Raw genomic sequence first — 25,526 nt, 5'->3', positions numbered from 1 at the left:
ACCTCCCCTGTGTTCCCCTTCTGGTGCTGGATGGAGATGTGCTGATAAGGAAAGACAGTCCTGCAGTGAGGCTGAGGCAGATTTATACCCCAGTCTTGATGTTCGGGAAAAGTTGTTCAGTCACTGACAAATCCTTTAATTATTGATGGTTCAGAAACTTTATAATTCTTGGGGACTTCCTTGGTGGTGCAGTGGTTAAGAATCCGCCTGGCAATGCAGGGACGCGGGTTCGATCCCTGATCCAGGAAGACCCCACATGTCGTTGAGCAGCTAAGCCTGCGTGCCACAACTACTGAGCCTGTGCTCTAGAGTCCATGAGCCCCAACTACTGAAGCCCATGTGCCTAGAGCCCATGCTCTGCAACAAGAGAAGCTACCACGATGAGAAGCCCATGCACCGCAACAAAGAATAGCCCACGCGCAGCAAGAAGACCCAACACAGTCAAAAATAAATTAAAAACAAAAGAAACTTTAACATTCTTAACTTTTATTTGTAACCCTTTTTCTCAGATAATTGAGGCTGGATATCCAAATTGCTAGTTAGTGGAGGAAACTAGAAATAGCTTTCCCTTCTCTTAGTTTTTTTTTTTTTTGCGGTAAGCGGGCCTCTCACTGTTGTGGCCTCTCCTGTTGCGGAGCACAGGCTCTGGACGTGCAGGCTCAGCGGCCATGGCTCACGGGCCCAGCCGCTCCGCGGCATGTGGGATCTTCCCGGACCGGGGCACGAACCCGTGTCCCCTGCATCGGCAGGCGGACTCTCAATCACTGCGCCACCAGGGAAGCCCCTTCTCTTAGTTTTTTGACAAGAGAGAATGAAAGGGAAAAAAAAGAAACATAAGGAAGGTATGATAGGGGTTAGGACATTTCAGTATCCCCTGCCTTAGAACGGAATAGCAGGAGAGTGTTCACAGGAGCGAGCAGAGGGCTGTTCCCTGCTTTATAGGAGGTGACCTACAAGTTCCTATTCCCCCCTCTTTCAAACCTTTTATTGAAATACAATATACATACAGAAAAGGGCACATAGCACAAGTGCATAGCTGGATGCATTTTCACAAGTTATCACACCATGTAATCAACACCCAAGACAAAACCAAGCCTAATAGCACCTAGAAGCCCTCCTTGAATTTCCCTCCAGTTACTGCCCCTCACTCCCAGGATGACCACCATGCTAACCTCTAACAGCTCAGATCTGCTTTGCTTGCTTTTTGTTTAATATAAGTGGAACAATACGGTCTGTCCTCCATTGCCTGGCTTCCTTCACTCAGTACTGTGTCTGAGAGATTCATCCATGTTGCTGCATGTAGTTTTAGATCACTCATCCATCCACTACGTCTTAACTATCTGAATTTGATACTTTACTTGTAAATAGCCATTTTCCTTTCTTAGAGAGGTGGGAGTGGTTAAGAGCACAGAAGCTGGAACTAGGGTGTCTATGTTGAAAACCCAGCTCTTCTATTTATTAGGTATATCACCTTGGTTAAGTTCCTCAAGCTTTCATTGCCATAATATCCTTATCTGTAAAGTGGTGATAATAATAGTATTTTCCTTATGGGGTATGTCCTTAAGGAGGAAGATATTAACTTTGTATGAATATATGTAAAGCATTTAGAAGAGTGCCTGGTATATGGACAGTCCTAAATAAGTCTAAGTTATTACTAATTCTCTAACGCCCACTTGATTTTCTTCTTTTTGTGTCGATTCAGCCTCTGAGTACAGAATGGGGGGATAATGTATGCTAACTGATCAGAAGTGGAGAAGGGCTTTGACAGAAATAAAAGAGGTTCTTGATATCATCTGCCCTTTGCTCCCACTCTGTCAATTTTAGACTTAAGTACTTACATTTGCTTTTCAGTGGTTTATTGTTTAATGAAAAATCCTAGTTACTCACTGGAAATCTCACAAATAACAGCATTTAGTATATAGTGATAAAAATTTAATTTGTTACAAAAGCTAAAATTCATAAAATGTTACAGAGAAGTAGTAGCTATGAGAAACTCCATGCTGGGCTTCCCTGGTGTCTCAGTGGTTAAGAATCCGCCTGCCAATACAGGGGACATGGGTTCAAGCCCTGGTCCGGGAAGATCCCACATGCCGCGGAGCAACTAAGCCCGTGCGCTACAACTACTTAGCCTGCGCTCTACAGTCCGCGAGCCACAACTGCTGAACCCACATGCTACAACTACTGAAGCCCGTGTGCCTAGAGCCTGTGCTCTGCAACAAGAGAAGCCACCACAGTGAGAAGCCCGTGCACTGCAACGAAGAGTAGGCCCAGCTCGCCACAACTAGAGAAAGCCCACACGCAGCAAAGAAGACCCAGCACAGCCAAAAATAAATAAATTAAAAAAAAGATACTGTATGATTCCATTAAAAAACAAAAAAAAGAAACTCTATGCTTTTATGCTGTAATCTCCTTTCCTGTCCTGCTAGTTACTGTTCATATTGATAGTATAATAGTGCCTTTGCTGTGTTTATGATTTGAAGTATTTTATCGGGACGGTGGTGCTAAGGAGGAGGTGGAACGCAGCCTGAATGATCACGAGTGACAACGATTTCCCACCCTCACTCACTACCTCACCCCCACTCACTGGCCCCATGCCTTCCACCCCCACTTCAGCTCCCACTTCCTTTCCTTCAGGTCAAGGATAAGTTGGGAACAATGGTGCAATATAATTTAGCTACAAAAAGGATACATGAACTGATACTAAATTATCTATTTCTCCCTCTCCTTCCTCTCTCTTCAAAAGAGAGTCTCACAGATTTGAAAAAGTGTTTATGGAAATTGTAATTTTTTATAACAAAGACATTAGAAAGTTTATAGTTATTTTATTATTTAAATTGAACATTAAATTTTCTCAGTATATTGCTTATGTTTAGTTATTCCTGGAAATTTAGGAGGTCTGTAAAAAAAAATGTGTTTATCACTGCTATATTTAAAATGGATAACCAACAAGCACCTACTGTAGAGCACAGGGAACTCTGCTCAAAATTTTGTAAAAACCTAAATGGGAAAAGAATCTGATAAAGAACAGATACCTATATATGTATAACTGAATCACTTTGTTGTACACCTGAAACAACATTGTTATCAACTATACTCCAATATAAAACAAAAAGTTAAAAAAAACACAAAACTTGTTCTGTTCATAGTGTCATCAGGTGCTGTGTTTTTCTGAGAAAATATGTCAAGAAAGTTCAGATAAAAATTGCACTGTCGGGCTTCCCGGTGGCGCAGTGGTTGAGAGTCCGCCTGCCGATGCAGGGGTCATGGGTTCGTGCCCCGGTCCGGGAAGATCCCACATTCCGCAGAGCGGCTGGGCCTGTGAGTCATGGCCGCTGAGCCTGCGCGTCCCGAGCTCCACGACGGGAGAGGCCACAACAGTGAGAGGCCCACGTACCGCAAAAAAAAAAAAAAAAGAAAATTGCACTGTCATTGCCTATTTTCTTTTGTCTAAAAAATACTTTGTATTTCCCATTTTCATTGCTATATAATCTGTGAAAAAAGAATTTCTAGAAGGCATAGGACACAGATATTATAACGTCTTAAGGGTAGCTAAATTATGGAGAAACTCTTGACTAGTTTCTCACATCTAACTTACAAACAATGCCTCAGTGTGATAGTTTAATCTTGAAATACAATTCACTGAAAATTTCAGTCAAAGTAAATAAATACCCACCTTGGTCTCATTAGTCCCTCATATTATGAGAAAGCAGGTATGCCTATGGACACGTGATATCAGGAAACTCAGTTTTGAGTAAGTTTATATATATATGAAACAAATTTTAAATATTTGAAAAAGTCAAGTTCCATAGAAACACACCCAAGGGGAAAATGTGAACTCACTGTGTAATGTAATTGTATGGAAGTCCCATGATTATAGCCAGGGTCCCCTTGGGTAGTTCAAGATGAAATCTGATTAGTGATATTAAAAGCATGTTTTTGAGCTATATACTTTTGGTTTTGCTTCACAAGCTTATACCATCATCCATTCCTCTAAAAGTTTCTCCTTAGCTAATGTTTATGTATGTCTGTTACGGTGGGCAAAACATGGCCTTTCTGCACTAGTGGGTCAACTCTAAGGGGGTATCACTGGAGTTGTTTCAGAGAAGTTAGGATAGGATGACCCTGGTTTGCCTGGGATGGTCCAATTTTAGCACTGAAGGTTCCAGGTCCTGGGAAACCCCTCTGTCTGGGCAAGCTGGGTGGGTTGGTCATTCTAAGATCTTCTGAGCCTCAAACATTTTTACCACTGGCCCTTCACAGAATCTGAAATGAATCCTTTAGACTAAATGTTGTGCTTTTGGGAGTCCCATGTTAAAGTGTAAACATACCAAGATAACACATTAATATCGGTTTTCATCATTTATTTTTTATTGGGAGTATGTTTATCAGCCAGGTAGCTTCCATTTCAGACAGTAAAGAGCTGAACCATGATGGAAGAGTAGTTTTTCACAGTGAGGACAGAAGGGAAAGAACAGCTATTTATTAAGCACCTACTGTGTGCTAAGGAGTTTGATGAGCTCTTTTTTTTTTTGCGGTATGTGGGCCTCTCACTGTTGTGGCCTCTCCCATTGTGGAGCACAGGCTCTGGACGCGCAGGCTCAGCGGCCATGGCCCACAGGCCCAGCCGCTCTGCGGCATGTGGGATCTTCTCGGACCGGGGCACGAACCCGTGTCCCCTGCACCGGCAGGCGGAGTCTCAACCACTGCGCAACCAGGGAAGCCCTTGATGAGCTCTTAATAGAAATGATTCTGAATAAGGCACTGGGCTTCTGGAGAAGGTGTGATATTGGGAGAGTGGGAGAAATGAGGAGCGAAGAGAGAAGAAGAAAGTCATTACTCACCTGAGTGGAAGAGACACACCTGAGGTCACAGCCAGATCTGTCCTTGGGCTCTGCATCTTTCTAATGATGTAAACGTGACCCAATGTCTTAACCTCCAACACTGCTTACAAATCGTTAAAACGGGGATTCACCACTTTCCCTACAGGGATTTTGTGTTTTGTAAAAATTAAATGAAATAATGCATGTAAAATACTTATGCTAGTGCCTGGTACCTAAAAAGCAATATATAAATTGAGGTTGCTACTCCTACTGTGGCTGTCGTATTAGTTCAGGGACATCTGACCCGAAAGCCATTGCCTCTGGGGTGCTGACATTCAGCCCTGCTTCTGAGAGTCTATCATTGCTTTGTCTCTTTGACAGGTATTTGGTGGCTTTGCTGGAAGTCACTGGACATATTGTTGCATATGTGCATATGGGCACACAAATAGAAAAAAAAATAACAAAAAGCAATTGACTTTATAAAATCATAATCACGGGAGCATTTACGCCCCATTCTGAGACATGTTCTGTTAGGGTTCTCTCAGGCATCAATCCAATGCCTCCAATTTTTATGGTATTTAAGTTGCATTTAAGATGCTATATAAATGCAAAAGAATAAAAAAAAATGGAGAACAATTTTGGGCATTTTTCAGTTCTGTGCTATCAAACGGACTGCACAAAATTCTTCATTTTCTTCCACATAGCTCTGCCTGAACATTATTTACGGTAGTAGCAAAATAGTCAACACGGAATGAGAATTCATCTAGCTAAGATATCTCAGTTATTCATAGGTGAACTGATGGCCTAAACTATCATCAAATTTCACTAGTAATATTCCAATGATAGAATCATATAAAATTGAAGTTGTAATGAAATGTAACTTTACATATATTCGCGGATTTAAAAGGAAAAAGGAATACCATTTACTCCTATGGGTGTCAATTTAAAGTATAGTTTCCTATCTTTTTGTATAGCCACCTACTGAAGATATAGGTACAATAATTGTGGTGAGAGGAGAACTTTTTTAATCCACTTTTATTCCCCACGTAAGTATTACATGTTAACACTTAAAATTGATCTTTAAAGCTTCGACATTAATGTGAATAGCAGAAAATCACAGATTGTCAAATTTGTAAGGTATAGCAAATTGTGGTTATTACAATTCCCTCGTGTTAACAAGTGAGAATTTTGCTTTGCGATTGCATACACAGATGTGTCATATCTAGGTCTTTTAATTTCAGTTCTCTTTCCATTTCATTACACTGTTTTTCTTAAGAAAAATCTTGGCAAATATTATTGGAATAGGGTTCCAACGAGGGAGGGGGGAAATAGAGGAGTACCTTCCAGAATGCCAAATAAAGTCCAATAGTTTTGATAATTTTAAAATGCTGGTAAAACAAAGATATAATCAATATTGTCAGAGCATTAGGAAAGTTGGCAAAGTAATCTTTTGGAATAGACTCCAAAGTGCCCCAAAATGGCTTTCTATTAAATCCTCTTGAGAATTCTAAGGAAATGACCTGGTGACCTCTGGGGATACTGTGCTTTTTTTTTTTCTAGAAAATAAAGGAGTAAAAGTAATGGTTAACTAAGCTCTATTTATTTCTAATTCCTCAACCCATTTAGTTCAGAGTTTCTCAGAGTGAGATCTGTAGACCACCAGCATCAAAATCAATATAGTGCTTGTTAAAAATGCAGGTTTCTGGGCCAGCCTTCAAAAATGACTGAATCATAGTCTCTGAGGGGTAGGGCCTAAGACTCAGCCTTTTAGTAACTTTCCCAGATGATTGTGAAGTATAATAATGCTTAAGAACCATATTTAAGTGTTAACTCTTCTACGTTGGATTAACGGTTTGATAGATAGGCTTTACTTTAGGGTTAGTGGCATTTGAAGAGGTAGCTGTTCTAAATGTTGTTTGCAGGTGATTTTTAGTTCTATTGTTTTATAAAATAAATATTTCATTGTCTATGGCAGAATCTGAAAAGCCTACCAAGACATTTCTCAGACCATAGAAGGTCAAGTCTATAAGGTGTGGCTCTGCTGAGGCAGTCATTTGGCATAAACCTATGAGCTTTGAGTTATGGACATTACATCTGTAAGAATTATGTGGAATCAACAGGCTTACTTCAGAGATGGAAAGTGATGCTATGGAGCCTGAAGGAGCTGGCGTTGTTTTTTCTGTGAAAAGGTCAGATAGTAATTAAGTTAGGCTTTGCAGACCATACAATTTTTGTTGCAGCTATTCAATCCCACTGTTGCGGTGTGAACACAACTGCACATACATCAGTGAGTGTCCGTGGCTGTTTTCCAAAAAACCTTTATTTACGAAATTTTATTTATAGTCCGTATTTGGCCTGTTGGCCATAGTGTGCTGACCCGGACCATGGAACATTTAGTATGTGAGTCAATTAATATTTAAAGTAAGACACAATGGCACAAATATTGAATACATATTTATAATCCGTGTATGAGAACATTGATAAAATAGGTGCAATAAAAAATATGGGTATGCACAAAACAGAAGGAGAGTCACAGATATAGAAAACAAACCTATGGTTACCAGGGGATAAGGGGGGGGAGGGATAAATTGGGAGATTGGGATTGACATATACACACTACTATATATAAAATAGATAACTAATAAGGACCTACTGTACAGCACAGGGAAACTCTACTCAATACTCTGTAATGGCCTACATGGGAAAAGAATCTAAAAGAGTGGATATATGTGTATGTATAACTGATTCACTTTGTGGTACACCTGAAACTAACACAACATTGTAAATCTACTATACTCCAATAAAAATTAAAAAAAAATGCATGGATATGGTGTTTCTTTTGCTTTCTGTCCCTATTTGTGGTACATTGGTCTTTTCATGAGTAATAAAATGTGGGAGATTGTAAATATCGCCACAAATTATCCTTGCATCAAGAGGTGACGTCTGTTTCCACAGTCCTTAAGCCGGCCTCCTGGTTTTCTGTGTCCACTAGAAGGCAGACCCTAAGCCTTGAGAGGCCTGGACGCTTCCATTCTCACGCGGGGAGTCCTGATGGAGAATGAAAATCCACGCGGAGAGAGGCCGGCTGCCTCTGCCTTCCCAACCATCTCGTTTGAGGCCTACACCTGTGAGTGAACCCACCTGAGAACAGGTAAGCGCAGCCCAACTGACCAAGTCACAGAATAGTGAGTTTTGTTTTAAGCCATCACCTTTTCGCATGTTCGGCTATGCAGGGATAGGTAACGAAGGCCAGTAAGAGCAAGGTCCTGAGCTGAGTTTGGGCAGGAGCGGGGTGTGTCCGAAGTGTGAAGCACACAATGAAGTGGAGAAGGGCCGAGACAGGGTGTCTGTGAGTGTCCTGGGGGAGTACAGGTGGGCTGCTGGAGAGAGCTAAGAGTTCACTTGAAGTGAAGGAACTCCTGGTTGTTTAGAGGAAGACTGGTCAGAAGTGTTGTGCGCCCTTCGCAGTAACGTTCTGGCTGTGCAGGTGCAGGCGGTGAGTAACTGGGGAGTTGGCTTTAACCATGGAGGGGGGCGGGGCGGTGTTTCAGCAGGTGAGCATGCAGACAAGAAAGCGCAGTGCGGGTTTACGCAAGGGAGTGCCTCCTGTGATAATGTCCTGGGTGCAGGGGAAACTGAGGCTAGAGTGACTTGAAAGGACCCAGGGATTGCGGGATGCTTCTAGTGGGATCAGAGACCATCAGAGCGGGGCTGCAGAGGGCAAGAGCTGGGGAGAGGGGAGCTGGCCGCCAGAGGGTGCTGTCCTGAAATGAAGATGATGGAGCGGCTAGTTCTGCAACGAGCCAGTTTGGCCCAGCTGAAGCACCCTGGCCGGACCGCCTTCCGGTGTGTTTGTATTTAGGGAGGGGCGCCGGGACGCTGCAGCCATGTTGTTTTCCTGCGCAGGAGGTCGGCGCTTTTGCAGCTCCCACGCGTGGTCGCCAGTTTGCTGGCTGCCGCGCTGCTGTGAGGCAGCCCCAGTCCTGCCACCGCACCAGCCGGGACCCTCCTCCAGCCTCTCGGCCCCTGGGCCAGGTCTGTGTCCCGCAGGGTGCCCACGTCATCCAGGTGGGAGGATGCCAGAGCCTGACATGGTTTCCAGTCTGTCCTTCTGGGTTCTCACTTGTCTTTGCTTTTCCCCACTTCATTTCCAGCCGCCTCCCCTGAGGACTTCCAGTTTCAGCATCGGACACGAAGATGACAGCCTTGCGGAGAGTGGGTAAGCAGGCCCAGTTCAGCTCTGTCTTTCGTCTCTCTGTCTTCAGCGGTTCTCCGTCATGGTGGAGGGAGACGGGCTGCGGCCTCCGTCTTGGCTGTGGATAAGCTCGCAAGGGGGCAGGTGCGGAAGTGTAAACAGCAGGCTCTTTTGGAAGACAGGAGGTCAGAGGACTGAAATGATGGGGTATTGCAGGATTCCCCTTTGTGGATATTGAACTCACCGAGAATTAGGGCCAAAATAGTGTTGGAGAGAATAGTGTTGAACCCCGAAGCGAAAATCCTCAAGGACCGAGGGGGCCTCAACGGGGGACTCCATGTATAACCTCTCAGGGAGATGGCATAAGGGGCACCATCGGATGTAGGGGGAAGCAGTGTGTCAGTGGTCCAGACCACACACAAGTGAGCATTTGAGCAAACCTACTGCGCCCAGCGCTAGAAGGTGTATGGAAGGGTGAACATGGTGCTAAACCCTGCAGCTCTTCTGGTGTTAAGACCCTTTCTTCTCCTTAGCAGGCCCAGAACTTTTCTCGCCAGATTTTATTGTGACTTCACTTTACTTCTTTCCTTTTTTTTTTTTTGCGGTACGCGGGCCTCTCACTGTTGTGGTCTCTCCCGTTGCGGAGCACAGGCTCCGGACGCGCAGGCTCAGCGGCCATGGCTCACGGGCCCAGCCGCTCCGTGGCATGTGGGATCTTCACGGTCCAGGGCACGAACCCGTGTCCCCTGCATTGGCAGGCGGACTCTCAACCACTGCGCCACCAGGGAAGCCCTTGACCTTACTTCTTGATCTGGTGATCAGGAGGGGAATTTGGGGCCACCCCAAGGGTTAAGTGCATCTAGTGAATAGAGGCGGGTGAATGAGAATGAATGTCAGGTGTGGCCTCAAGAACAGCTACATCAGTGACAGCTGGGTGCCGGCCTCTCGCTTGGAGGGTGATGGGGGGAATATCTACAGGGCTCTTACAGCCTTTGAGCCCCCTGTAAGACTGGCCAAGGCCTCTGCAGTATCCCGTGTTTCCTAATGCCTTATTTGTCCTAATCCCGCAGTAAAACTTCTTGAAGTCTGTTTCTTAGGGAAACTGACCGATTATCCCCTCCTTTTCAAAATACTCCTTTCTCTTTGGGCCACGTTCTTAGGTCTTCCCCTGCCACACTAGCTCCTCTTAGAGTTTTCTGGTTTTTCCTTACCTCCCTGGCTTGTAAACATTGGATCTTTTCTTTCCCCTACACTCATTTTGAAGTGAGTTCATCCTGACTCATGGCTTTAAATATAACGTAAAAATAAAATGGACTGAAAGAACTTGGATTTGCTATGTCAAGGCTAGGAGCCCACTTTGGAGGCTAACCATCATGAATTCAAAATAAGATCAGCTGGCGAGGTGATGTATTTTTTCCTGGCCATAATGATTGTCTAATCATAAATAGGCATTCATTCATTTAGTTATTCATTAATAAATATTTAGTTTCTTCTTTGTGTCAGGCGTTTATCTAAGAGGGAACGGCAGAGACCAAAATAGGCCAAATCCCCAAACCCTTGGCCTCGCGGGGTTTACATTCTGGTAGATGTGGTCCGTTCCTTAAAGGTCCTCACTGACCAGTGGGTAAGACACTGAAATTCTCTGAGCCTTAGTTTTGTAGGAGAGAATAAGACCCATCTTGCAGGTAGGCTGTGACAATCAAATGAGATTATGTACAAAGAGGGCATAGGATCTTGTCTCACACTTAGGAGTTCAACAAGTGGGAGTGGTTTTTCAGAGATACCCTGGCTCCTGTGTCTCTTTTTGGTTACAGCTTCAGAAAGACATAGTTGTTTCTTACAACTCCTGGGTTGGGATTTCAGATGTCCTTTAACCCATGATATTTAAATATTTCGTAACATTAATAAAAGAAATGAGTTCATTCTATCAATATTTAATGAGCCCCTACTTTGTGCTGGGCACACGGCAACATAGACAGTGCAGTTTTTCATTCTCCCTCTCTTGCTGGAGTCGAATAACTAATGAAGATGCTTTCTACCCCAGAGCATGTTAAAAGAACACCATTCTCAACATGCGATGATTCCTGTCACTGTACTTGAATAGCCAAATTATGTTGAAAGAGGTCTCTTTTCCTGAACTCATCAGAATTTTCAGAGCCCGCATCTCAAATCCCAGCCTAGCCCAGATCCTCTCCTTCCATCCTGAACCTCGATTCTGAAAAGGAGTATCTTTTCCCTCTTTTGAATTAAACAATTTTTTAAAATAACATATGCCAATAGACAGTACCGTGATGGTTTCAAATTTCTGGTGGTATCTTAAAAACTAGTATTTTGTAGCTCCCTGCTTTTGGGTTAATATTTCTTTCATTGTTGCTTCTTCGTCGTCGTCGTCCTCCTTGGGGATTAATTCTCCATTAATTCTCTCCTCAGTTCTCTTTTTCATTGAGTAGGACTCTCCCTTTGTTCCCTGGTTCTTGTCCTTTTCCTGTGTCCCCTTACGTTGTTTCTCCCTCGCTCTACACTTTGATTTTTTTCGTACTGGATTTCTGTTTTCCAGCCAACAATTCTGTCTTTGACCGTTTTACAGTCTCCAGCTCCTTCTTGCACATATTTCTTACCTTCTCTCGGTCCCCCTCCCCTCTTTTCTCTTCCCTCCTCTCTCTCTGCCCCTCTGGTTCTCTTTCAATTACTGCTTTTAATTAGAACTCCCGTGTTGCAGTGATAGAAAAATATAATGAGATATGGATGGAGTAGGAGCCTCGGGTTTTTAATGCTTCAGACCCTTATTCTTTTATCTTTGTCCTTTGGATCCAAAGATTCTGTTCCTACTTCTGTTTCCCACGGTGTGACTGTCGAGCTTCCCCCTTTGCTCTGTGGAAGAATCTTATCAAGGGTCCCCAAAGACTTCTTTATTGCCAGCGGTACAGGTCATTTCTCCTGAAGATTATTCAGTAGTTCTTCTAGAATCCTCTTTATCCATGCACGCTACGTCTTTTGACCTCGTTTCTTCTTGCCCTGACCCAAACTGTAACCTGAATATTGACAACACCCTTGAGGAATAGGTCAGGATTTCCATATTTATTAAGAGTCCTGTTTGAAAACAGTGTGATTTCCTCTTGGTTTGGACCTCATTGCTTCTGTTAGTTTTGAGGCTTTGTGTTTAATTAGTGATCCTACATAATGCATGTGGCTGAAGTCTCTCTCTAGGACATTGTGCTACCTTTTGTGATATTTCATGTTGAATGTGTAATATATCTCACAGCAAAATGCATCGCAGTGTCAGCCTTTCGGACAGGGTGGGATGGGACCGGGGTTTGAGCAGAGAAGGAACAAAACTAATTTTTTCTCTGTTGCTTTTTTTTTCTTTCCTGTCTGATATGGGCTTCAGCTCTTCTCTTCCAGGAGACAAGGAAAGAGAAAATAAGGAAAAGAAAAAAAAAGGGAAATGGAAAGATGGAAGGGCAGGCAGCTGTAGGAATTTAACTGTTGAGATGAAGGGGATAAACAGAAAGATTATCAACAGGTATTCCACATTTTCCTTCTCATCCTGCCAACTCCAGCCCTTGGGGTTTCTTTCTCTTTGTTTTAGTGCTGGCTTCTTCTAACGGCCTGTTGTTCCAGAAAACTGCTACTTTCATGAAACAAGCGTGAATTGGTCTCTCCCTTTCCAGTGAGATTAGTGACTAAAATTTAGAGCTTTATTTACTAGCTGCAGTAGGTGAAAAATAGACTTTAAAATGTCTGATTGCCTCATTGTTTGCTCAGTTAGATAATTAGAAACAGCTGGGATCGCTCTAAGGCTGTCGTATACTTTGCTTATAAAAGTCAGATGAGACCCATATCAAAGGAGTACCTGGAAGGCAGGTTTATGATACAGAAGCGAAAGGGCTGTGTATAAACATACTTTTTTCTTAGCAACGTGTAAATTCATGAGAGCTGACGGGAGACTTGATTCTTCGTAAGTAGAGTTGAGTTGCAGAATTTAAATGCGGAGACTTTGACTATGCAGTGACAGGAAAAGCCGACATTTAACCAAAGCAATGAAGCAGGGAGAATCTTAAAACCTCTTGAGTTTAGATTGGGGCTGGGGTCCACACACAGTTTTCAGACCAGGGAAGGACAAATAGTGGAAATTTATGGCTTTGTAGGCCACATGGTCTCTGTTGCAACAATTTATATAAAATGCACATTAGAGCAGTTCTGAGAACATAGTCAATTTCAGATTTTATCATTAGTATTCTGGTGGCAGCAAATAAAGATAAAGGCAAAGGACTTGGTTTAAAAACTTTAAAACCTTCCTTAGGGCATTTCTTGACCCATCAGCTTCTTAAATGTGTTAGAAGCCATCGAAATGAATGAGCTGCTCTCCTCAAATTTGGGATTTCCTTGGAAAAACCATATGGAATAGAATGTGCTTCAAATAACTTTGAATAAGTGACTTGATTCGTTTTTCTCTTACCTTTCTCAGTGCTCCTCCATACATGCTACATTACTTTAATATTGAGGGCCAAATCAGGAGGACTTGTAGTATTTTGTTTTTACATAGAATAGTACTGGATAGTGGGACTGATCATGGTTTTTCATGGTGTCCACCTGTTCACTGAGGACATTTGCTGGTGATGTTTAGAAAGTAGACTTAAGTGTTTAACTCTCACACAGCTCAAACCTTTGGAAATAATGTGATTCACATGTCATGACCCTTAGAATTCTAATCAAACTTATTTAAATACAGTATGTAGTTGTTGGTTGGAAATTATAATCGGGAAAATAAGATTTTTAATAATCCAATTGCATGTGTCACCTGCTCAACTTACCGGTGCAGAACAGTGCACAGGACTGGCACTATTTGGTAAGAGGAGGAACACAGAAGCTCAAGGGAAAAAGTTTCCTAGGACGTATCCAAAACGTATTTTTCTTAAAGATCATATGTCTACCTATCTCTGTAGATTTGTATTTCACTATGTAATTTATTGGAAAGAAATTTAAAATGTGTAGCGAAGTTTCATATGAAGGGACTCCCTTTTTTTTTTTTTTTTAGGTGCTATTGTAGTGATGTTTTTGTGCTTCTTTGGTAGAAAACCCACCACTTCATTGTGAATCTTCAAAAGCATCCAAACATAGGTACAGTACCAAGCTGCCTGCAGTGCCCTTTTCCACTCTGGGCCAAGGCCTGGGAATTGGCGCTTGTCAGTGCTGGGGCGATGTTGTGTTTTACTGACTGCTCCCCGATTCTTATGTTCCTTTTTTTCTTTCTTTTTTTTTTTTTTCGGTACGCGGGCCTCTCACTGCTGTGGCCTCTCCCGTTGCGGAGCACAGGCTCTGGACGCGCAGGCTCAGCGGCCATGGCTCGCGGGCCTAGCCGCTCCGCAGCATGTGGGATCTTCCCGGACCAGGGCACGAACCCGTGTCCCCTGCATAGGCAGGCGGACTCTCAACCGCTGCGTCACCCGGGAAGCCCTGCTCCCTGATTCTTGTGCTCTGGCTGTGCTTGCTTTCATGGACGTAAATGAAGGGGCAGTCAGGCCTGACCTAAGGGAAGGTATGAAGTACTTGGTGTGGCTTCAACTTCCCTTTTAGTTCCTTCTTTCTTTCCCTAGTCCAGGGCTTCTGTTTTTTGTTTTTTTTTCTCAATTATCCAAGGCCTTGCTTTGAAGGACTGAATCTCCAATGGTAAGATTTCAAGCTTGTGTAGGAACTGGTTTTGGAAAGGTGGCCTTTCTCAGGCTCAAAATCAATGTGGTCCCTTGAGTCCATGTTAATGTTGCTTATCCACATACGAGGCAGGGATGTGGCCTCATATATGGACCAGTGTAAAAAGTCCAACCTGTACAAAAAGCATAGATTCACAGGCTTTCTGATTTGTTAGACAGTTTTCAGACTTTTGAGAACAAAGAATTTGTGATATATTGTTTGACATAGCCCCACTTACTTGAGGTAAATAGACTAGTTATACATACCCCCATGGATCTCAACTCATTATCCTGAATAGAGAAAGCTGGGTCCCAATGACTCAAAGTGAGAAAATGGTGATAATGAGTTTTAGAAAAGTATAAGGAAGCATCTGCAAAACACTTAGGAGTACAAATAATTTGCTAAGTACTGACACTGTTTCATGGTACTAGGTATGTATTGTAAAAAGATACAGTGAAAAAATGAAAATGTTTCACAGTGGTATTATCTTAATGGAAACCACTTACAGCAAATAAGTACAATTTGCATTTTGATCCCAGTGCTATAAAATGACTTTTCAAATAGTAAGAATGCACTGTTTTTCTTAAGTTCAATTTTTTTGTATTTGTAATGGAAGCAGCCCCCAGACTTTCAAGCAACAAATGTAAGAAAAAGAAATCATTCTGTTTTTCTGAAGAAAACTAAATAATTCTTAAAAATGAAGATACGGCTGCACTTGCAAACCTTGCTCCTTTCTCTGTATGGTTTCATGGGGCCTAATGATGAGAACCTGAAAAAAAGAACCAGGTCTTTTCTCTTAGAATATTAACAATTAAGGTAGATCAATAAATATTTATTAAATAATAAATGGCTAAAAGAGACTGAACCAGACAGCATTACATGAGAGATGAATGATAGGTCAAGCATGGTGCTTATCCTAAAACAGGTACAAAAGTAAATGATACAAGTTAGATAATGTAACTTGTAGCCAAAGGTACCAGAGAAATAATGTCTTTGGCCAATTGCAGTTTATAATTAATAGCCAATTGAATTCTACAGGCAATTTATCAGACTTAATTCCTGCGGGTGGACCCAGTTGGCCCAATGCCAATTCAGATGGGCATTTGTAGATGTGAGAACTTCCTGAATCCTTGCCACATGTGGGGTGCTAGCAGGTAAGGTTTATATCTTCCTGTAAAACAGTCTTCTCCATATTCCAACAAAGAAACTTCTTTGTCTTGGTAGATGTGGGCGATAGGTTCCAGTTGTTTAGGACTTAGCATGTTTTTTTTGTTTTGTGTTGTTATTAAATCCAGGAATTGTAGGAATTCCTGGGATTTTTTTTCAGTCTGGACGGCACTTTCTCATACCCTTGGCCCTTGGGCGGGATCAGCAGGGATTCCCAGGGCGCTGGCACCTCCTGCTGGTGCTGGTTTGTGCCTGCTGTGCCATCCATGTCGGGGCAGGAGGCAGCCCCCCAATACGGACAGCCAGGACCCCTCCTCAGGACTCAGGTGGGGGCGTGGCACTCTGGCAGTCCGTGAGGCGAGAGGAGGAGTGATGGGCTTCAGGACGGCTCAAGCCCCTGCTGTGGAGGCTTCCTAGTTGAGCACGTAGTAGTCATTCAGACGACCAAAATAGATTTCTCGGGCTTCCCTGGTGGCGCAGTGGTTGAGAGTCCGCCAGCTGATGCAGGGGACACGGGTCCGGGAGGATCCCACATACCGCGGAGCGGCTGGGCCCGTGAGCCATGGCCGCTGAGCCTGCGCGTCCGGAGCCTGTGCTCCGCAACGGGAGAGGCCGCAACAGTGAGAGGCTCGCGTACTGCAAAAAACAAACAAAAAAACAAAATAGATTTCTCATATATATTTGGTCTTCATCCACAGTTGCTGGCTTATAGTGCCCCAGACCCTTGGGATTTCCTAAGTGTGAGAAAGGTATCCTTTGTTACGTGGATAAGGTAGCTTTCAGAAGCACCTGAAGATGGAGGCTGGTTGCCAGGGTAACCAACCATGTGATGAGCAGGTTGGAGCTGTCAGTCCCACCTCCTGATTTCTGGGAGGAGCTTGAGGTTGAATCATTTGCTGTTAGCCAATGACTTAGTCGTGACTGTGTAATGAAGCCTCCATAAAAACCTGAAAGAACACTTTTTGGCCTTTGGAGGGCTTCCACAGTGGGGAACCAGAACCCTTCTGCATGGCACCGTGCTAGGCCCCAACGTCCAGGAGAACAGGAGCTCCTTTGCTGGGGACCTCGCTCTGTGTCTCTCTTCATCTGACTGTTGTTTCATGTCCTTTAATATCCTTTGTAATAAAAATGAGTAATCTAGTGAGTAAAGAGGTTTTCCTGAGTTCTGTGAGCTGTTCTAGTAAAGTACTTGAAGAGGAGATCACTGAAACCTTGAGCTTGTAGCCAGTTGGTCAGAACACCAGGTAACAGGGAGGGCTTGCGACTGCCACCTGAAGTGGAGGGTGGTCTTGTGGGTTGAGCTCTTGGTCTGTGGAATCTGCTTCTATCTGGGTAGGTAGTGTTAGAATTGAGTTGACATCCTCCTGGGATTTGAGAATTGCTTATTGATGTTGGAAAGACTCCCACACACATGGGAATTGGGTTCGGCAACCCCGTTCAATTTCATGTAGGGGAAATCAGCTGTTTGTGCTTCTTTGGTGGTAGCAGGACCGGATTTCTCTTTGGAAGAACATATCTTGCTCGCTCTTGGTCCGTGTGGCCTGGATGGGGCAGATGCCACCTCCATCTCCTGGCCTGGATGAATCAGAGGCCCCCGTAGACCTCTGCTGGTACTATGAGGAAAATGTGCCCTCTTTCTGCTGAGCTTGCAGCACTGGTCATCTGTGAGCTTGGAAGTTGTAATTAACATCCTTCTCACCTTGTTGGGGAAGCCCACTTGAAAGCAGAATCAGCACAGACAGGAGAGAAAGACGGTGACTCTCCACATATGGGCCCCTGGACCCACCCATTCCTGGGCTCGCTAAGTATTGGATTGGCCAAAAAGTTCGTTCTGGTTTTTCATGTCTAACAGATCGTGCAGAAAAGCCCGAACAAACTTTTTGGCCAACCCAATACGTAGTTAAGTCCCTTTTTAAATAATAAAGTTTTTAGGGATAGCTTTCCTGTTGGTTGAAATTTATTTCTTCATTTTAGAGCTCTTTCCTTAAAAGTTTATGGTGGAAATTAAGCTCTCTTAGTCTTTAATTTTTATTTTGATGTCTTGTTAGGTGATAATCGTGATCTTAAATCCTAGATACCATGTCTGAAATTTTAGATAACATTTCTAATATAGTGTTCAGCTTTTCAAATGTTTACATATGGAATAATTACGAATCTGTCTGTACTTTCTACTCAGAAGTGGCAGTTTTGTTCAGAACTCATCACACACTAGAATTCAATCTAAACAGTGAGTTCTAGTGGTGAAAGGCATAGGAAGATTATTCTAATAATCTTACAATTTCTAGTCACACATTTTAAATCATTTCTCGCTCACCTTGATATATATATACTATTGAGAGAAAGAATGATTTTTCAAGCTGTTAGTGTATATACGTAGTATTCCTACATAGTATTATACCAGTATTAACACAGGCATACTAATCCTTTGAAAGGATATTTAAGTGGACTAATAAAAGTTTGCTTAAAAGGGAACATTTTTAGGAAATGCGTTTTTTTTTGTTTGTTTCGCGGTACGCGGGCCTCTCACTGTTGTGGCCTCTCCCCTTGCGGAGCACAGGCTCCGGATGCGCAGGCTCAGCGGCCATGGCTCACGGGCCCAGCTGCTCCGCGGCATGTGGGATCTTCCCGGACCGGGGTACGAACCCGTGTCCCCTGCATCGGCTGGCAGACTCTCAACCACTGCGCCACCAGGGAAGCCCTAGGAAATGTTATAATGTGAAATATGAGCCAAGTGTCTTATTTTAATGATAGGTATCAGCAATGTAAAAGTTTCTTTAGTAATACAAAGGAAAACAGGAAAAACTTTAAACATTTTTGTCCTTTGAACATTAATACAGGTTTGATGAATAAATGTTTTATGCCTGACTGTACCATTGATTTATCTTTGAATTTTCTCAATAAAAACTCTCTAACTTCAGAAACGTGAATCAAGCCATCCTGGTAAAGTAGTAAGATGGTTACAGTAAGCCATCCTGCTAAGGGGGTGGTAACCTAGGGGGTGAAGGGTTTTAGGGTCAGGTGTTTGACTTATCTCTAAGGATAATTAACTTGATCCAACCTATGGTGGTAAATAAGAGGAGTGGGGAGAGGAGACAAAGGTGAAGGAGAAAGTGGAAGCAGCAATGTTTACCAAGCAGTTGAGTTCAACACCCAGAGTGCTTTATTTTTTTCCAGACAACACAATTATTTTTATTTATTAAAAACTTTTTTCCCCTGTGCTGTACAGTTGGTTCTCATTAGTTATCTATTTTGTACATAGCAGTGCATATGTGTCAATCCCAATGTCCCAGTTCATCCCATCCCCCCCCTTCACCCTTGGTATCCATACATTTGTTCTCTACATCCGTGTTTCTATTTCTGCTTTGCAGATAAGATAATCTACACCGTTTTTCTAGATTCCACATATATGCAGTAGTATATGATATCTGCTTTTCTCTTTCTGACTTCACTCCCAGAGTGCTTCTGAACCCATTTTGGTTTTGGAAACTTTCTTCAAGCGCTTGTTTACATGGAAGCCCTGTTTGTAAAACAGATGGAAGGATCAGGTGTCTCTAGATCCCTGTACTCACAAGATGACCTCTGAGAGCTGCTGGAGCAGCGTTTCCTGTCCTGGTCTTCTGATAGGAGGCTAGGGAGGGATACTATCCAAGTGCACTTCTTTTGCATGTAAGCTGACAGGCTCAGTGTGCTCCAGAGGCTCCTGGACTAGTTACATCATTAAATTACAAAGTATTACGTATGTTTATTGGTACCATTTGTTTAGATTCCACATATAAGTGATATCATATGATATTTGTCTTTCTCTGTCTGACTTACTTCACCTAGTATGACAGTGTCTAGGTCCATTCATGTTGCTGCTAATGGCATTATTTCATTCCTTTTTATGGCTGAGTAATATTCCATTGTGTGTGTGTATACATACATATATATATATATATATATATATATATATATATATACACACACACACACACATATACCACATCTTCTTTATCCATTCATCTATTGATGGACATTTAGGTTGCTTTCATGACCTGGCTATTGTAAATAGTGCTGCAGTGAACATTGGGGTGCATGTGTCTTTTTGAATTATGGTTTTCTCTGGGTATATGCCCAGGAGTGGGATTGCTGTATAGCACAGGGACCTCTACTCAATACTCTGTAATGACCTATATGGGAAAAGAATCTGAAAAAGAGTGGATATATGTATATGCAGAAAGTAACACAATGTTGTAAATCAACTATACTCCAATAAAAATTTTTAAAAAATTGAGAAGTAGTTAAGAACGAACCAAGTAGATAAGGATACATACTTGTAACCTGGAAGAGATCCTCAGATTGTATTTAGTAGGTATCCTTTTTCCTAAGGCATGGCTACACTCACTTCATCTAAACAGATAACTTAGAATGGTAAGTTATTCCATTGTTTACCTTGTAATGTTAATGAAACTTAGTAACCGTCAGATAAGTTACTCTTCCTTCATACCTATTTTTTAATTACCTGACACCAGTAAAATAACTCTAAGTATCATAAGACTTTTCGCTTGTACTTTTTTCCTTTAATGATATCTTTCTTTCTTCTTCACTGGCATACATTTTTTATTTTCGGAAAGAAATGGCAATTTTCAGGAATGTACTAGGATTTGGGTCAATGTTTGTGAAAATCACTTAAAATCTAAAGATGTTTGTAATTGTTTATATGGACATCTGAATTATTTGCACGCCCTTCAGGTCATAAACTGAGTTATGTCATACTGACAAGAATCTTTATGAGATAAGAGTTATGGCTCGGATAGCTTATGATAAAAGGAACAGTGCATTGCGTGTCTTAAAAATCACATGGAGAGGACCAGCGTATTCAAGAAGTTTCCTTAGAGTTTCAGCAGTTCAGGACCTGCTGTGCACGTATCAAGGCAAAGGATCTTTATCACTGACTCATATTCTGACAGGCATAGTGGGGTCTGCTTTTTTCTCCTTAGAGCCTAAGAAACGGTAGTTACACAGAACAATCACAAAGCTAAAATTCTCTGCCAAATTGGCGATGCTAATTTGTTAGATGTGGGATGCAGTGCTCAATATTTACTCTGTGGTACAATTAAAGAGATATCACCAATTATTTATTTATTTATTTTTAAAAATTTATTTATTTTATCTATTTATTTTTGGCTGTTTTGGGCCTTCGTTGCTGCACACGGACTTTCTCTAGTTGTGGCGAACGGGGGCTACTCTTCCTTGCAGTGCACGGGCTTCTCATTGTGGTGGCTTCTCTTGTTGCGGAGCACGGGCTCTAGGTGCACGGGCTTCAGTAGTTGCAGCACGCGGGCTCAATAGTTGTGGTGCATGGGCTTAGTAGCTCCACGGCATGTGGGATCTTCCCGGACCAGGGCTCGAACCCATGTCCCCTGCATTGGCAGACGGATTCTTAACCTCTGCGCCACCAGGGAAGCCCACCAATTTGTTTATTTTAATGTCTGCCTTATTTATGAGGAAGCATATAACTTATTATTTGGAAAGGGAAATACCATGTTCCTGAGGCAATACAAGTACTTGGCTCCAGTTGATAGCTCCATAATGAGGTTGGAATGCATTTATCTGTAAGTATTGTGAAAAGTCTAGGTGTCTATGAGGGTACTGGGATTTGCCTTAGAAAGCAGACCTCTGGACCATTTTAGACCAGGCTGAATGCTGAGTCATTTCTGCCTTCTCTCCGACTGGCTGTGAGGAACTCAGTAGGGCAGCCAGGTGACCTACTTTTTAACGAACAGAGCTGGATCTGTACTGCAGGAGAACATCTTTAGTGTTGAATTAGTGGAGATAAGTCATGAGGCCTGTACATGTCCTTACAGGAAAGATTTCCTAACATGATTATGCAAATTCAGACACCCAAGGTATGTCCTGAGTTAGGATGCACATTTAAGTTTCAGGCATGAGCTGTAACAAAGGATATCAGGGGAAGGAGTTTGGGTACTGAGCATATCAGAAGAGTGGTTTTGAAACAGAAGCCAATTTCCATAGTATCTCCGTGGGGGCGGGCTCTAAGAAGACACGACAAGCTTTTCTGTTTCAAGAAGTAGTAGACAAGCTGTAATTCCTATAGTTTTCCCAGAGCTGTACATATTTTTAAAAAAATTTATTTTTTGGCTGCGTTGGGTCTTCATTGCTGCATGCGGACTCTCTCTAGCTGCCGCTAGCGGGGCTACTCTTCGTTGCGGTGTGCGGGCTTCTCATTGCAGTGGCTTCTCTTGTTGTGGAGCACGGGCTCTAGGTGCACGGGCTTCAGTAGTTGTGGCACGTGGGCTCAGTAGTTGTGGTGCATGGGCTTAGTTCCTCCTTGGCATGTGGGATCTTCCCGGACCAGGGCTCGAACCCATGTCCCCTGCATTGGCAGGTGGATTCTTAACCACTGCACCACCAGGGAAGTCCACAACTGTATATAATTTAACCAAAAAAATGAACACCCTACATATGTGTGCATGCCAGTGAGTTGAGGGAGATTCCCTTTATGACATTTTCTGTGTAAATACAACTCGAGAGTTCTGAGGGTCTGGGTCTCTGTGTGTTAGAGGTGTGCTCTAAGGCGCATCCAGCATTCAGGGGAAATTTGCTTCTGATACAACCATAAAAGCGAAGCTTCGGGAATTGTGGTGTCTGCCTGATGTACTGGGTCTTGGGAGAGGTCTTTGGGCTCTTATTTACTGCTCACAAATCCTGTTGAATTCCAGAGCTGGGATCTAGGTCGAGTCCTTCTTCTGACCTCCAAATTTGTCTTCACTTCTAGTTCTCTAGTGTTTTTATGCTATAGGCTGATGGGTAGTAAATCCAGAATTCTTAGCATTGAAAAGGAGAGGAAATTGGAGATATAAAATGATAGGATCAGGAACTTGAGGTGATACGATAGAGTAGTTTGGGGGGGGAGGAGGGGCCTGAAAATTAGACACAGCAGGAGAAGATGGGTCTGCAGAGGAAGGTGACAGGCAGTCAGGTGGCGTCTAAGCAAGGTGACAGGATTTAGGAGATGCACCTGGTGTGGGAGTAGGTGTCAGAGCAAGAAGGGACCTGAGAAAAGGCTGCAGGTAGAGATTCAGGCAGACATCTGGCATCACAGAGGCTGGTTTTGGATCAGCAGATGTATGACCGTGGTTGACCGCTCCCAAATCAGACGGCAACTGTGGGGATGACAAGAGCAAGGGTAGGGGCTGGGAAAGCCCGTCTTGCCCATTTGCCATCTAGGCTGAGACATGGCTTTATCTGAAGAGTCTCCGTTCAGTATGAATTTTTATTCTTGTTCATTCACAGCCCTTAAATGCTTTCAAGTCTCCCTCTCTTGTCTTGTATGGATATCTCAGGCAGGTCTGCTTGCTTCCCCAACTAATTTTAGTTGGTGAAAGTCTGGTCCTGCCTGTTTAGAGCTTGACTTTTCCTTTAGTAGAGGGTAGGGCTTAGGAACATAGACTCCTGGGGCAGAGCTAGAAACTTTTTTTGTTCTTTGCTCGTAGCTGTGTGTAGACTAAACTCTCTGCCCTCAGTTTCCTGTTCTTTACATAAGAGCACTTGCATCTACCCTCATAGTCGTTGAGGATGAAAGTAAGACACGTAAGGCACTTAGGACAGTACCTGGAATATAATTGCTCTGTGTGCTTGTGATGGTTCCTGTTGTTACCTGATTTAAATCTCGTTTCCTCTGCTGCCCTCCCCTGGTGGGGGACCTCGAGTGGGGTGGCAACACGATCTGTTGCATTTCTCCTCCAATTTTGGCATCTTGCGGTTGGGAGGTGGGTATTGCCTGGTTAGAGACATATTTTGCTTCTAGTTAAATGTCCTGTGTGTGTGGGGGTGGATGTGGACGTGAAATTGGGAGACAGAGACCATCTCGTGTAACTGGTCGCTGGCACTGCTGAGCCATGGAGGACCTCTGTGAGGTTGCTGTCCAACTGTGGGGTGTATGTGAATTCCTTTGAAGGTCGTATAGGCCTCCCAACTGCATGCTGCTCTCACATGGGAGACCTCTTCTATCTCCCCAGATATGGCCCCAAATACCCGCATCCCCTTGCTGCTTATGACCAATGGTCTTTCTTCTTAAGCATCTTTCCTGCCTCATTCCCACCAACTAACAGTCTTAGTGTTTGGAATCTTAAAAATACAACCTTCAGAAAGTCTTTCTGCACAAAAGTCTGAGAGTTCTGTTTTGGAATATGAAGACCACACTAATTGGAAATACTCAGATTCGCTCCTCTACGATGCCACGCTTACATGGTGAAGATGTTAGCCTAGGGCCATTTTGAAAAGGATGCTGTCTGAGAGGACTGTCTCTGAGGAGTAAGTGCTGTCACCTTGCCCCACCGTGAGCACCTGGCCAGAGGGACATAACTTGTATTAACGGAAAAGCTGGTGTGAGAATCCTTGTGATGAGAAGGTCTCCAAAGAATTGACAATATGTTTTAAGAGAGAATGTCAGATTTAGGTACCATCTAAGCCCAGAAGCTGCTTCCAGATCATGATGGTACCAGGCAAGAACTATGCTGTGCCCCCAACTCACGCCTCTCCCTCCTGTGTGCTAACCCTAGAGGGCCAGAAGCCACAGTTGGCTCTAAATTGTGAAGGAGAAGAAGCCCAGGCCCTGGAATTGAAGACACTACCTTGCCCTTCCCTTTGCCGTCATTGACTTCTGGCTCAAAGTGGACAGAGCCAGGCAGGTTTGGGATGAAATTTATTTTTATTTTTTATTAAAAAAATTATTTTATTTTATTTATGTATTTGAGCCATATTAATGATTTCCTCTCCAACAATTAAGAATTTAAAAATTCAATGTATAGCAAGAAATTTATTTTTAAATGAAGTTTGCTGTTACATGAGACTGGAAAATGTAAATACTGAGCTGGGAATGTCCTTGGGATTAGATGTAACTTCTTGTTATTCAAGAGTAACCCAGACAGCTTTGGGTTTCACCTGAGATTTCACTCAGCCTTAGGGAGAAAGGAATAGTTGTGGGAAAGGATATAGTTGAATATACCTGGAGGAGATGGAGGCCAGCCTGATTTTATTATCCTCTTAGAACTTGACCTTTTCTTCTTGGCTGCACACATGATCCGTTATCTTTAAAGTACACAAACTTTCCTAGACTATTTCTGATGTTTGCTCTTCTGGGTTAGTTTGTCTTGGGACATGATGTACCCTTTCAGTATACCTTCATGTTTTTCATTCAGGAATTAAAAAATTTTTTAAATTTTATAATGGAGCATAGTTGATTAACTCTATTGTTAGTTTCAGGTGCACAGCAAAGTGATTCAGTTATAAATATACATGTATATTTTTCAAATTCTTTTCTGATTTAGGTTATTATGGGGTACTGAGCAGAGTTCCCTGTGCTATGTAGTAGGTCCTTGTTATCTATTTTAAATATAGCAGTGTGTACATGTCAATCCCAAACTCCCAGTCTATCTCTCCCCCCCCATCCTTTTCCCTGGTTACCATAAGTTCATGCTCTAAGTCTGTGAGTCTGTTTCTGTTTTGTAAATAAGTTCATTTCTGTCATTTTATTTTTTTAGATTCTGCATGTAAGTGATATCAAATGATTTTGTCTTTGTCTGCCTTACTTAGTATGGTAATCTCTAGATCCATCCATGTTGCCGCAAATGGCATTATTTCATTCTTTT

This window comes from Delphinapterus leucas, chromosome 1, assembly GCF_059928025.1.
Source record: "Delphinapterus leucas isolate spDelLeu-1000000601 "Yukka" chromosome 1, BTC_Dleu_Yukka2, whole genome shotgun sequence".
Lineage (NCBI taxonomy): Eukaryota > Metazoa > Chordata > Mammalia > Artiodactyla > Monodontidae > Delphinapterus > Delphinapterus leucas.
This window is presented reverse-complemented; position numbering follows the sequence as displayed.